At 38.4% G+C, this 14678-nt stretch overlaps 1 non-coding gene across 1 annotated transcript; it reads right to left on the bottom strand.

Moving 5' to 3' along the window:
• Positions 1-215: 215 nt before the first annotated feature.
• LOC121205831 (small nucleolar RNA R71) lies at positions 216-322 on the bottom strand. Its single transcript, XR_005900904.1, has one exon. It is a non-coding gene; the product is annotated as a small nucleolar RNA R71 (small nucleolar RNA).
• Positions 323-14678: the final 14356 nt, after the last annotated feature.

Here is a 14678-nt window from a genome sequence, read left to right as displayed (position 1 = left end):
ATCCCAACGCTCACTTGGAAAACTTTTTGGAACTATGTGATACATTTAAAATTAATGGCATTTCTGATGAAGTCATTCGCCTTCGGTTATTCTCTTTTTCATTGAGAAACAAATCTAAACAGTGGTTGAACTTGTTTCCATGAGGGTCAATCACTACTTGGGAACAAATGATCGAAAAGTTTTTATTAAAATATTTTTTGCAGACTAAAACGGCTAAATTACGTAATGATATCTCTTCTTTTGTGTAGATGGATTTAGAAACACTCTACGATGCATGGGAGAGATACAAGGACCTTTTGCAAAGATGCCCTCACCATGGGTTACCACTCTGGCTACAGGTTCAAACATTTCACAACGGCCTGAATCCTTAGACTCGGCAGATGATTGACGCAGCCGCTGGTGGAACTATCAATAATAAGACACCTAAGGCGGCTTATGAATTTATTTAGGAGATGTCACTAAATAACTATCAGTGGCAAGTTATGAGGACAAAGCCGACGAAGGCAGCCAATGTTTTCAACCTCGATGCAGTTACTATGCTATCTAACCAAGTAGAACTCTTAAATAAAAAGATTGACGGTTTGTGTGGCTCTACTCAGGTACATCCAGTGATGAGGTGCGATTCGAACGGAGGAGGAGCATGCACAGAACACCAACTCTTCAACGCTAGTATCGAGGAGGAACAAGTCTAATATATGTGTAACAATAACTCTAGACCCCAAAATAACCCGTATAGTAACACTCATAATGCAGGTTGTAGGAACCATCCCAATTTCTCGTAGGGCGGTCAAAGAAATCAAATCCTCTCGGGTTTCAACAACCACCTTACCAGCAAGAAAAGAAGCCGAACCTTGAGGAGATGTTAACAAAATTGAACTCGGTGTCAGAAACTCGTTTCCAAAATATCGAGACTGTAACATCTCAAAATAGGGCCTAGTCGGAACAGTGATTTTGGGACCACAAATATGATGAGGAAAATTTCATTTTTATTATATTTTTATGGTCTACGATTTCACAGAATAATTTCGTGAAAATTTCGTTCGAAAATTTCGACGTTTGGGCACTCAATTTGGTCAAAATGACTAAATTGTAAAAAATGTAAAAGTTGAGTTTACATGTTAGAGGTGTCTAATTATTATGAGTTTTTAAATTAAATTTCCTTAAATGGTAATTAGACCATTTTGAAGTTTGGGGACAAAAATGGACATGATATTATAGGTTATTAAAAGTTTTTCATTAAGGGAATTTTAGTAAATTGATAATTAAATGAATTAAAAAGCCAAAATAAGCCAAATTTGCTCATTTTCTTCCTCATGGCCGAATGTCTCATGAAAAACACAATGGCTAGGGTTTTCAAGATTTCCAAGCTCATTTGTAAGTGATCCCGAACACCGTTTTTAATGTTCTTTACATTTTTGAAGTCCCGGTAACATGATCTACTCATTTCTACCATTATTTTGAGCTAGGGTTTATATTTAAAAATTTACCCATGAGTAATATGCATGAATCTTAATTTATAATGGTATAAAATGAGTGTTGGGTGTTAAATAAACGACTTTTACTAAGCGGTTTTCGATGAAAACGTCCGAATGGATCGTTTTGTAAAAGTTGTAAAATTGGTCATAAAAGGGTGATTTAGTGGAAATTTGGGGCTGTCATAGTTATAAAAATAATTCATCTAGGCTTAAAATGTAAGGAAATTGAATAAATATCATTTTACGAGTATTGGGGTAAAAGTGTAAATATGTAAAAGTTTAGGGGTCAAAATGAAAATTTGTAAAAATATGATTTTTGGACCCATATGAATAATGTGACTAATTAGTAGGCTAAATGTGATATTATAGATCAAGGAAATCGAGATTCATGCTTAACTCTGGAAAATACAAGGTAATAGTCTAAAATGGTAAATTATCGTTGCTGGATCCGAGGTAAGTTCGTGTGTTAATAATAATGCAATACCATGCATGAATTGTAATTCTCTATTCAATATGGCATAAATTGTATGATTTAATATGTTTAAGAGAAGTTGATGAATGGTGTGTATGATATGGAAAATGTTATGTTTGTTGTGTCAAGTGAAATTCAATGACAAATTATCATTACATGAATTGAATGTTAAATTACTATTACATGGGTTGTATGTATTGCTACACGGTTTTACCTAATGAGATTTTGACGAGTAAGTTCGAATAACTTAAAGTAAACCTCTAATATACCTAAATGCATGTTTTATGAATGTGTGATGGTTGTATATAATCATGGCATGAAAATCCATGAAATGTGTTTGTAATAAATATGACAAAATGATAAATGTCTCAGTTGAATCAATAAGAGATATCTGATGGATACGCCATTCTTAATTGATACGAGATCCTACATGTGTTACAGAAAAGGATTTAGCCCGGACGGGTAATCCGTTGATCTCGGAGTAAAAAGGATCTAGCCTGGACGGGTGTTCCTATAGTGATCTAGCCTCCCGAAGAATATGTGTAAACGGATTTAGCCTGGACGGGTAATCTGAATTAGGGTCTGAATTTAGCCTGGCCTGGTAATTCAGATCCAAGCTCATTGAGGGTGTTTGTCATCACAAGAGATTTAGCCTGGACTGGTAATCCTGCTGTAAGATGTGAGATTCGCGGGAGTGCGTGCTTGAAAATGATCACTTGTATGATTTGACAGTAAATGGCTATCCATCGAGATTCTCGAGAAATTCAACGGGATCAAAATGAGAAATGAGAATGGAAATTCTTGAATAATTGAACTCAACTAAGATTAATACTATGATGTTTTGTCATAAGACTAATTTGATGGTTGAGTGCATGTGATAGGGAATTATCCTATACTTGGGATGTATGACTAAGTATGCCCAAGAGAAATAATGACTTTTATATTAAGCTCTATTGTGAAAAATGAGTAAGGGATCCATGAAATGGTAAGTTCATGATTAGTTGGAAATGATTTTATGATAGTGAACATTATATTGTACCAAAACAGAATTGGACAGCAGCATTAGTCCTATTTTGAAAATCCACCAAAAATAGTGGAAATTGAGTTAGAGATTGAATTAAATATGAAATGAAATATTATTGAGTCTAGTTTCACATAGAAGAAACGGTACAAGCAAAATAATTTAATATTAAGAGATATTCAAATTCCCGTTAGACAAAGTCAGAATGAGTTTGGAATCCCCTGTTCTGACTTTGGAAAATCACTAGAAATTGTAAAAAAATAATTATGAGTTATGAATCATATGAATGAAATACTAAATGAATCTACTTTCAGGAGAAAGAGACAGGAACATTATCTGAGTTTCATACTATGAGATAAATAAATTTTAGTGAAGAAAGGTCGAAGCTATCAAATAGCAAAACAAAGGAGACTTTGAATAATAAACTGTACTTATTGGCTAGACTAAAAATTCTTAAAATTTTCTAGTTTCTGGGAAAATTAACAGATATTAATTTGGAGTTCCATAGCTCTAGATATAAATAATTTAATGACTATGACTCAAGAAAACAGCTTAGCTGGAATTTGAATAATAGAAAAAATATGAAAATAGCATGTTATCGCATTGCTTATTATTTTCATGCGAGCTTACTAAGCGTAAAGCTTGCTCCCTCCTTTTCATTTATTTTAGTTTTTTCAAGTCAGCTCAGGGTTGGAGATTGTCGGAGGCGGCATCACACTATCGAGCCATTATCCGTGGAGTATTGATATGTGTATGTTAAATGTTTTCAAGTGAGTGGCATGTATAGGGACTTAGTTTTTCTATGATGACTATTGTTGTGATTAACCAAAGGTATTGGCCTATATTGATTTGTTGTTTATATCCATGAGATGTGGCTTATAATGATTTTGGCTTGTAAGCCTATTTATCCATGATATGTGTTAATGTCTTGAATTGTGGTTATATGATTGTGCTTGTTCACTACGTATGAGAAGTATATGGCATTTGTACACGATGAATGCCTTACGACCATTTGAGGCGGTCATGGTCATAGAATGATTGTGTGATATCGTAATAAGTTGTTAGTGCCCTGAACATGGATGTTGATGTATAAGTTAATAACCATAACATAATGGTATAAGTGATTAATAAGATGACAAGGTCACATGTATGTGTGTGCATGTGAAAATGACAAAAAGGCTTGGAAATTAGGCTAAGTTTTGACCACACGGGTAGAGACACGGCTGTATGTCTCAGTCGTGTGGAGGACACGGCCTCTGGCCATAGGCGTGTGCTTCGTCGTGTGTCCTTAAACGGTTGCTGACGTCATAAATAGAGTTACACAGGCTGAGGACACGAGCGTGTCCCAAGCCACACGGACGTGTGTGACCACACGGCCCAACCCACACGGGCGTGTGACTTTCCAAAGTAAGAAAAATTGGTTAAGTTTCCCAAAGATTTTTAAAGTTCTCGATTTAGTCCCAAACCATCCCGATGTATGTTATAGGCTTCGAAGGCCTGTATAAGGGACGATATGCATGTGTTTGAAAATTTTTAATTTTGGGCGAAATTTGGTGACCCGGTTTTGTATGTTTGTGAATGTTTAAGTCTAGTAACGCCTCAAACCCTATCCCGAAGTCGGGCACGGGTTAGGGGTGTTACAAAGACAGCTCTTAAGAATCAACAAGCGTTAATCCAAGGGCTCGAAACTCAGATAGGCCAACTCGCCAAACTGATTTCTTAATGACCACAAGGTAGTTTGCCGAGTAAAATTGAATCTAACCCAAGGGAGCAAATCAATGCAATTACCATTCAAGATGTGGAAGGGTTAGTTACACCTGAAACAGAACCAAAGCAAGAAACTGTGGTAAGTAAAGGTAAGGGTAAGGTGAACCACAATGACCAGAAACCGGTAAGTAATGAATACAAACCTCGTGTGTCATACCCAAACGCGACAAGGAAAGACCGCACAGAAAAACAATTCGGTAAATTCCTTAAATTATTAAAAAAGTTACATATTAATTTACCGTTTATTGAAGCTCTTCTGCAGATGCCAAACGCAGTCAAATTCTTAAAGGAGCTTTTAACAAATAAACGAAAGTTGGATGAGGTGTCGCATGGGAATTGAATGCAGTTTGCTCAGCCATATTATAGAATAAGCTACCCAACAAATTGAAAGATCCAGGGAGTTTTACAATTCCTTGTTTAATTGGTAGTTTAGATGTTCATAATGTATTGGCTGACTTAGGAGCAAGCATTAATGTTATGCCTTATAAAATGTTTAAACAGCTAGGTCTTGGGAAACCCAAACAAACTAGGATGAGCATTCAATTGAAGATGTTCTTGTTAAGATCGATAAATTTATATACCTAGTAGACTTTGTTGTTCTAGACATGGAAGATGATAGTAACGCACCTTTAATTTTAGGACGACCCTTTTTAGCGACTGCTAGAACCGTTATTGATGTTGGCACAGGTGAACTCACACTTCGTGTGAGAGACGAAACAATCACCCTTCAAGCTCATAATTCGAGTAACACATCGAAAATTGAAGGTGGTTGTATAAATCATTCTACTAGTACTAATCATGTGGTGAAACCTTCTGTGCAGGAAATAGTTACGAAGAACGCATATGAGCCATGTTCAAACAACAACAAATGACCTATCTATAAAGAACGAAGGCTACAAATCGAGGAGCTAGATGAATGGCAGACACAGAATCCGAGAACACCCGATAAATCTAAACTGAGCCAGGACGAGCTCAATACCTCACCAAATCAACTTAAGGTTGGAGACGAAGTACTACTAGATGCAGCAGATCCTCGCATTACCACTTCTGAACCTAATGAAGAAGATCCTCTTACAGTACTCAGTATTTTCCCCTATGGTACAGTCGAAGTAAATCATCCCAAATTCGGCACATTTAAGGTAAACAATACCCGTCTTAAACCTTATGTTGATAAAGTTGATAGCAGGGATGAGGAGTGTAAACTCCTCGCACCACCTAGACCATGTAGAAGAGAGGTTAGTCGAGCTTAGACTATAAATAAGCGCTTCTCGGGAGGCAACCCGAGCACTAACAGTGTTAATTTCTTTAAATCTTAGTTTTTAACATCTAACATACTAACCGAATCATGGAACGCAGGCTTTTGAAAGACCACACGGCCAGACACACGGGCGTGTATTAGGCCGTGTTAAAACAGGGCAACATTTTTTTCCCAACACGGGGTGCGATAAGTTGCCACAGCCATGTGATATGGCCATGGGCAAAACTGCCAGAACAACACGGGCATGAGATACACCCGTGCCTTGAAACTGTGGTTGAAACTAAGAATGTAACATGGGCGTGCGACACGTCCGTGCCATCCACCCGTGGTTGACACTGTCAAAACGAACACTGGCGTGGGAGAAGTGAACAAAGAAAGACACAGCCGTGCAACACGACCGTGTGCACCAACACGACAAAAGAACACAGGCGTGGTCCGAATGTCAGATGCGCCCAAATTCAATTCACGAAACACACAGGAAAAAACTAGGCCACACAGGCGTGTCCCACGGCCGTGTGCCCTAAAATCTATATAAACCTCTCACTATTCATCATTTCCCTCCCCAAAAATCCCTAACCCTAGCCACTGCAACTCCACACACCCTACCCCTTACGCCTGTGCGCCGTCTACAATACCGATTTTGACGCCCCAAGCTCCTTCCTTTTGCGTTTGTTTACTCTTTTCTCTCTATTTTCTTTAAATATGTTGCTTATTTCATGATTTATCTACTCTATTGAACTATTTGAATGAATATTCATAGTTATAATATCAAAATACTCTTGCTTGTTTTATAAAAATTTTGTCATTTTAGTTACTACATTATAATATACTCTTTCTTTTTTTTCTTGTTTCATGAAATTTATGCTTACCCACATGCATTCATTCATATTTCCGTTACATTATTCTCATAATCCTATAACTGGATATATTAAGTAGTTTTGTTTACTTCATCCATTATGTAAGTCTCATGAAATATTCCTATTTAGTTTTATGCTTCCGTGCTATTTTTGGGACATATTGTTTGACCTTCGATTTTTCAGCGCATGTACAATGTCATCCTTACGTGGTAAGAAGATTGTTGTTCCTGCGTTGAAGAAGAGGAAAGGAGCAGCGTCATCCTCAGGTCCTGCCATGGAGATTAGGCACCCGTTCCTCTAGGTTCCCTTGGTACCCTCGGAGGAATTATATCAGATATTATAGGCCCGACCCTTAAGTGTGGGCCGCTGTATTGATTGGGCCGCACTTGAACAGATTCAATTGGCTGACGTGGTCTAAGCCCTCCTAACGACTGACCCGTGAGGGCTCTTCTTTGATATCGTCGAGCTGACGTATCTCGAGTTCATATTGGAACTCTGCTCGACGTTCCATCTTCAGACCGTCATGACAAACTTTGACGATCCTGGAGTGGTCCAGTTCCGCCTTGGTGGTCTAGTACGCCAGTTGAGCGTACCCGAGTTCAGGATTGCACTAGGGCTATACATGGAGGAATTCATGGACGATAATAAACTCAACACCCTCCACCACCACATCCACTACTCCCCTTGAAAATGCTGGAGGGACCTTGTCCCTGCCTCGACCACCTACGATCCTAGCCACACCAAGGCATCGGCTCTCCCTCTATTCTTAAGGTATCTTCACGCCATATTGGCTCACATTCTGACAGGGAGACGAGAGAGCACCGGTGTCATCACCACCCACGACACCTATTTCTTATGGAGTATGGCGAATGGGCACGTCATCGACCTCGTCTACTTTATTACCCTCGCCATAACTATCAGACGAAGCGACACAGGAGAGGGGTCATTTCTATTGGGCCCTATGTGACTCGATTGGCTCAGCACTTTGGGCTCCTCAACATGACAGCTCAATCATCCTCCCTAACTCTCATCAGTCAGATGTCTCCACAGGGCATCTTAAGCGTGCTAAGTATGAGGATGATCAAGAAACGACATGGCACATAACCTTCTCAGTATCGCCTCGCATAGTTCACCGAGAAGGGGGACCCAGAGGACATTACTGATGATGTCCCTCCACGTCACGAGGATCCACCGACTCAGCCACCACCCCCTCTCATCCAGTTCATGCAGCGGCTTCACACGCTGACACCTCTGAGCACCTTACTCGATTCGAGCAACAGTGTTTTCAGCGCTTCAATAACATTGATGCTACTCTACAGCAGATTTTTCAGCACTTCCACATCTCATCACCACCCCCTCCTCGTGAACCATCTAGCGATGAAGATGTTTAAAAACTTTTATTTATTATTTTATGTTTTTAATTTTATTCTATTTTAAGACTACTTTTTGTTTTTCTTTAAGCTTATTTTTAGTAGGTTTTATAATTTTTATTTTACAATTTTTAATTTCGGCTATTTCATTACCAGTAATTATGCTTCTTTATATTCCCTAAAAAGATCTTGATTCTATCACAGCTATAAAGAGCTCCAAAGCTCATCATCGCATAAGAACTAAAAACTCCATCGGGGAAGGTTCTCAACGATTGTCATGTCCTACTCGACCACGACTATAGCTACCACCAAATATAATATTCTTTTGGAGCAGAATTTATGGATTAATGAACTTCTACCACCACCGGAGTATCCTCCTCCACTTTCATCATTGCTTTGGTCGATTACTCTCCATCACTCCAATTCAAGGAGTTCATTCATCATTTAGGAAGTTTCACTTCTCTCCCTATCTTATGATTATATATCTATACTTTTCAATATATCTATCTTTGTACATTGAGGGCAATGTACATCTTAAGTGTGAGGGGTTTTTCATATCATCATTAGAAAATCCCTGAATTTTTCATATCATCTTGATTATGCATGTCAAGACCACATCATTTGATTTTATATTTCAAGATGATAAAGGCACTTAGGTTTAACCCACTCACTCCACAAAAGCCTACCTTCATAATTAACCATAGTGAACCCCTTTGAGCCTAACAAGCTATTAATTGATTTACCCTCAATATTAACCCATAACCCGTTATTGTTGAAATCCCCTAATTTGATCCCTATTTTTGTCGAGATTTGATTTGAAAAAATTGCCTAGTTATGTTTTTTTCTTCTAAATATTTGACTTGTTCTTAAAAAAATACTTACATATTAGAAGTAATTCGTCATTTTTGAGCTTGACTGTAAACTCCATAATCTGATATGAAGCTTAATTGTATTCAACTGATGACTAGTTATTTTTCTAGCTAGGTAATTTTTCAATTCAATCTCGATTCTAACCTTTTCTTTCAACTTGTGATCACACCCCCTAACCAAAACCACGTTACAACACTCTAAAAAGACCTTTTTTGATTGATGTATCAGCTCAATATATAGTGGTGGAGATTTGATTTTCAAGCTAGCCTATGGTAATAACTTTTCATCTTGACTAATGAGTGCCTTTATTGATATCCTTAAACACCTTGAGTGATTTTAGTGAATTTTTAGTGAGGATGTTAAACTCTGCGATATTTTGATCAAAGGTAATCACTTAGATAAGGGGAGACACCTATGTTTTCGTGATAAAATGCTCAACTTGGAATGTTTGAAACTTTGATGTACTTTTAGTTGAATTTTCAATGTATGAATACTTATGGATTACTTTGAGATATTATTGATAGGGATTATAAATTGAGAAGAATTTATTTTGATTATAAGTTGAGGATTTTACTTGAGGACAAGCAAATGCTTTAGTGTGGGGGTATTTGATAAACCATAAATTTATACATATTTTATCCCATGCTTAGCGCATTTATGGATGGTTTCTCCTTAGAATTGGTGAATTCGATGCTCCTAATCCTTTAATTTCATGTTTTATACTTAGGTGCGCATAAGAGAGTAAAAAGGGGGAGAAACGGGCCAAAAACGGAGAAAATGAACCCACGTAGGAAATCAACACGGCCTGGACTTCCTCACACGGGTGTGTCACACAGCCGTGTCCCTTTGGTAAGATCGAAGCACGACTGACACGGATGGATCACACGCCCGTGCCCATTTAACAGCCTTGACTACAGCCTTAAGTAATTGTACACGAGCGTGTCCCTGCCAAGCCCAAGTTTAGTCCAATTCGGAGAAGGCACCTAAAAGAGGGGACCTAGAGTAGGAAGCAAGGAATTACTCAAAGGAAGCCGATTGATCTATCTCAGAAGCCAGATTCATCATCAAGACTGAAAATCTCCCTTCAAGTTCCTTCATGAGTTTTGGGATTTCTTATGTTTTGTTATCTTTATGCTTTTGAGATGTTTTCTTTCATAAATATGAACTAAACCCCCTAAATACCTAAGGGCAATGAAACCTAAGACAGATCTTGTTATTATTATTTGAATTACACGATAAATATTTGACTTGTTCTTAATTATGCGGTCTTAGTTCTTGTTTTGATGTTCCAGGATATTGATTCAAGTTACGCTCTTATTCAGAGGAGGAATAGACCCTGTCTAAGAGTAAAATTGTCATAATTAAGCGGAGTTGATTGCGCGCCCAGAGATAGGGTGAAAAGATTTTTTCGGATTAGGGTGAAACCTAATGAGGGAATCCATAGATCGAGTTAATGCAATCCTAGGGTGTTAATTAGAAAGAGATTTCAATTATTCAACCTAGGGTTAGACGTTATTAGTGTCGAGAGAGATAATAATATAACTTAGGGATTTCTACGGATCAAGTCAAATGAATAAACCGTCTGATTCAGAGTCAAATAACAAGTGAAGTCTAGGTGGATTTTCCTTAGGTATTGTCTCAATCAATCAAATTTTCCCAGAAGTATTTTCCGAAGTTTTCTTTCTGTGCATTCTTAGTTAGTAATTAATTTTGATAACCAAACCTCTTAATTTTTAGACTAGATAATAAAAAGGAAGTAAATACTAGTACTCATAGTTCCATTGGGTTCGGTCTTGCTGAACTATACTACTGTTCGATAGGTACACTAGCCTTAATCGTGATAATAAGTTAGTCTCAAGAATGATTCATTTATAAATCTTTAAAACCTATTACGAATATCATACATCAGCTTGCAGGACGAGGACCCCAAAGCTCACTTGGCAAATTTCTTAAGAGTTTTGCGACACTTTTAAAATCAATGGAGTTTCTGATGATGCCATTCGCCTTCAGTTGTTTCCCTTTTCGTTAAAGAATAAGGCTAAACAATGGTTGAACTTGTTACCACAATGGTTAATCACTATTTGGGAACAAATGACCGAAAATTTTTTATTAAAATATTTTTCGTCGGCTAAACAGTCAAATTACATAATGATATCTCCTTTTTTTGTGTAGATGGATTTAGAAACACTCTACGATGCATGGGAAAGATACAATGATCTGTTGAGAAGGTGCCCTCACCATGGGTTACCACTCTAGCTACAGGTTCAAACGTTTCACAATGGTCTGAACCCTTCGACTCGACAGATGATTGACGCAGCCGCTGGCAGAACTATCAATAATAAGACAGGTGAGGATGCTTATGAATTTATAGAAGAGATGTCACTGAATAATTTTCAGTGGTAAGTCATGAGGACAAAACCAATGAAAATAGCCGGCATTTTTAACGTCAATTCGGTCACCATACTCTCTAATCAGGTAGAACTTTTGAATAGAAAAATTGACAGTTTTCTTGGTTCTTCATAGATTCACCTAGTAATGTAGTGCGAAGCAAATGGAGGAGGATCCAACAATTCAGAATACCCACCCTATGGCTACAACATGGAGAACGAGCAGTAAAATTACATGGGTAATAATCCTTGATCTCAAAATAATCCTTACAGTAATACTTACAATACAGGATGGAGGAACCACCCAAATTTCTCACGGGGAGGCCAAGGGAATCAGAGACCACCACCACCTTCAGGCTTCCAACAACAACCTTACCAACAAGAGAAAAAGCTAAACCTTGAGGAGATGCTAGTAAAATTCATCTTGGTGTCAAAAACTCATTTCCAGAATACCGAGACAGCACTTAAAAATCAACAAGCATCAATCCAAGGGCCCGAAACTCAGATAGGTCAGCTCGCTAAATTGATATCTGAACGACCATAAGGTAGCATGCCGAGTAACACTGAATCTAACCCAAGGGAGTAACTCAATGCAATTTCCATTCAAGATGAGGAAGGGTTAGTTACACCTGAACCTAGTTGCACTTGAACCAGAACCGAGGCAAGAAACTGTGGTAAGTAAAGGTAAAGGTGAGGTGGACCACAATTACCAGAAATCGATAAGTAAATAGTACAAACCTCATGTTCCATACCCCAATGCGACAAGGAAAGACCACACAGACGAACAGTTCGGTAAATTCCTTAAATTATTAAAGAAGTTACATATTAACTTATCGTTTATTGAAGCTCTTTCGCAGATGCCAAACGCAGTTAAATTCCTAAAGGAGCTTTTAACAAATAAGTGGAAGTTGGATGAGGCGTCGCATATGGAGATAAATGTGGTTTGGTCAGCCATACTACAGAATAAGTTGGTCAACAAATTAAAAGATACAAGGAGTTTTACGATTCCCTGTTTAATTGGTAGCCTGGATGTTAATAATGCTTTGGCTGATTTAGGGGCTAGTATCAATGTTATGCCTTACAAAATGTTTAAGCAACTAGGTCTTGGGAAACCCAAACAAACTAAGATGAGTATTCAATTAGCCGATAAAACAATCAGATTTTCTGGGGGGATTATTGAAGATATACTCGTTAAAATTGACAAATTTATATTCCCAGTTGATTTCGTTATTCTAGACATAGAGGAGGATAGTAGCATTCCTTTAATTTTAGGGAGGCCCGTTTTAGCAAACGTTAAAACAATAATTGATGTTGGCAAAGGTGAACTCACACTTCGTGTGAGAGACGAAACAATCACCCTTCAAGCTCGTAATACAAGTAACACATTAAAAATTGAAGTTGGTTGTATAAATCATTCTACTAAAACTGACCATGTGGTGCAACCTACTTTGTAGGAAATAAGTTTGAAGAACCTACATGAGCCATGTTCAAGAAACAACAAAGGACCTATCTATGAAGAACGAAGGCTACAAATAGAGGAACTAGATGAATGGTGGACACATAAATCGAGGACACACGATAAACCAAAACCACTCCATGACAAGCTCAATGTCGCACCAAATAAACTTAAGGTTGGAGACAAATTACTACTAGATGAAGCAGACCCTCGCATTGCCACTTCTGAACCTAACGGAACAATCCCTCTTACGGTACTCAGTATTTTCCCATATGGTACAGTCGAGGTAATTCATCCCAAATTCGGCACTTTTAAGGTAAACAGTACTCATTTTAAACCTTATGTTGATAAAATTGATAGCAGGGATGAGGAGAGTAAACTCCTCGCACTACTATGACCATGCACAAGAAAGGTAAGTCAAGCTTAGACTATAAATAAGCGCTTCTCGGGAGGCAACCCGAGCACTAACAATGTTAAATTCTTTAAAAAAATTAGTTTTAACATCTAATCACTAACTAATTCATTAAAACACAGGTTCTCTAATCCACACAGCAGGGCACACGGGCGTGCCTTAGGCGGTGCCCACACCACGAGAGGAGACACGGCCGTGTAATATGGCCATGTGAAAATAGGGCAAAATTTTTCCTTAGCACGAGATACGATAAGCGGCCAAGCCTGAGCGACGTGGCCGTGGGCGAGTCTGTCAAAGCACACCCATGTCTAGGAACCGTGGTTGAAACTGAGAATTTAACACGGGTGTGTGACTGATAAAACAACACGGGCGTGCACATTGGAACACGGACGTGGGAGAAGTGAATGAAGTAGAACACGATCGTGCGACACGGTCGTGTGCACCAATACACCGCAAGAGCATGGGCATGTGCGAGTCTCAAACGCGCTCAAATTTAAAAAATTACGAAACACACGGGCATGCCCCATAGCCGTGTACCCCAAAATCTATATAAACCCCTCACTATTCATCATCCCCTTCCTCAAAATTCCTAACCCTAGCCTCTGCAACTTCACACGCCCTACCTGCCACGCCCGTGCGCCGACTACAACACCACTTTCGACGAGCCAAAGCTCCTCCCTATTGCGTTTGTTCATTTTTTTCCCTCTACTTTCTTCATTCTTTTACTTATTTCATGATATTTTGTTTTATTTTGAGCAAATAATCATAGTTATCATGATAGAAATTTGCAATGTTAGTCAATACATTTTGCTGCATTCATCCATTCTCTTGTTTCCAGAGATTTCATGCTTACCCATATGCTTTCATTCACTAGATATTTCCGTTAGCATTACTCTCGTAGTCCTTTTCATAGTAATGACGTACTTTATCTGATTGGGTTTTTTTATTTTTAGCATAGTTGTTCTTTCATACTTGACTTCTAGGAAATATCTCTATTAGTTTTACCATGCATATTTTTCCATGCTATTGTTGGGGAGTAATTTTATTTTTATTCTGACTTGTCATTGTAGGTATACTACATCAACCTCACGTGGCAAGAAAACAGCTGTCCCCACTTCGAAGAAAAGGAAATGAGCAATGTTCTCCTTAGGTCCTACCGCTGAGATCTGTCACCCTTTCTTCCAGTTCTCCTTGGGACCCCAAGAGGAACTATTTCAGATATTACCGGCCTAACCCCTAGGTGTGGACCGCTGCATTGACTGGGCAGCACTTGAACAAATTCAGATGGCTGACGCGGTCCGAGCCCTTTTGACAACTGCACCGTGGGGGCTCT

Source organism: Gossypium hirsutum, chromosome A08 (assembly GCF_007990345.1).
Source record: "Gossypium hirsutum isolate 1008001.06 chromosome A08, Gossypium_hirsutum_v2.1, whole genome shotgun sequence".
NCBI lineage: Eukaryota > Viridiplantae > Streptophyta > Magnoliopsida > Malvales > Malvaceae > Gossypium > Gossypium hirsutum.
Note: the sequence above shows the minus strand (reverse complement) of the source record. Positions and strands in the feature narration are given on the sequence as shown.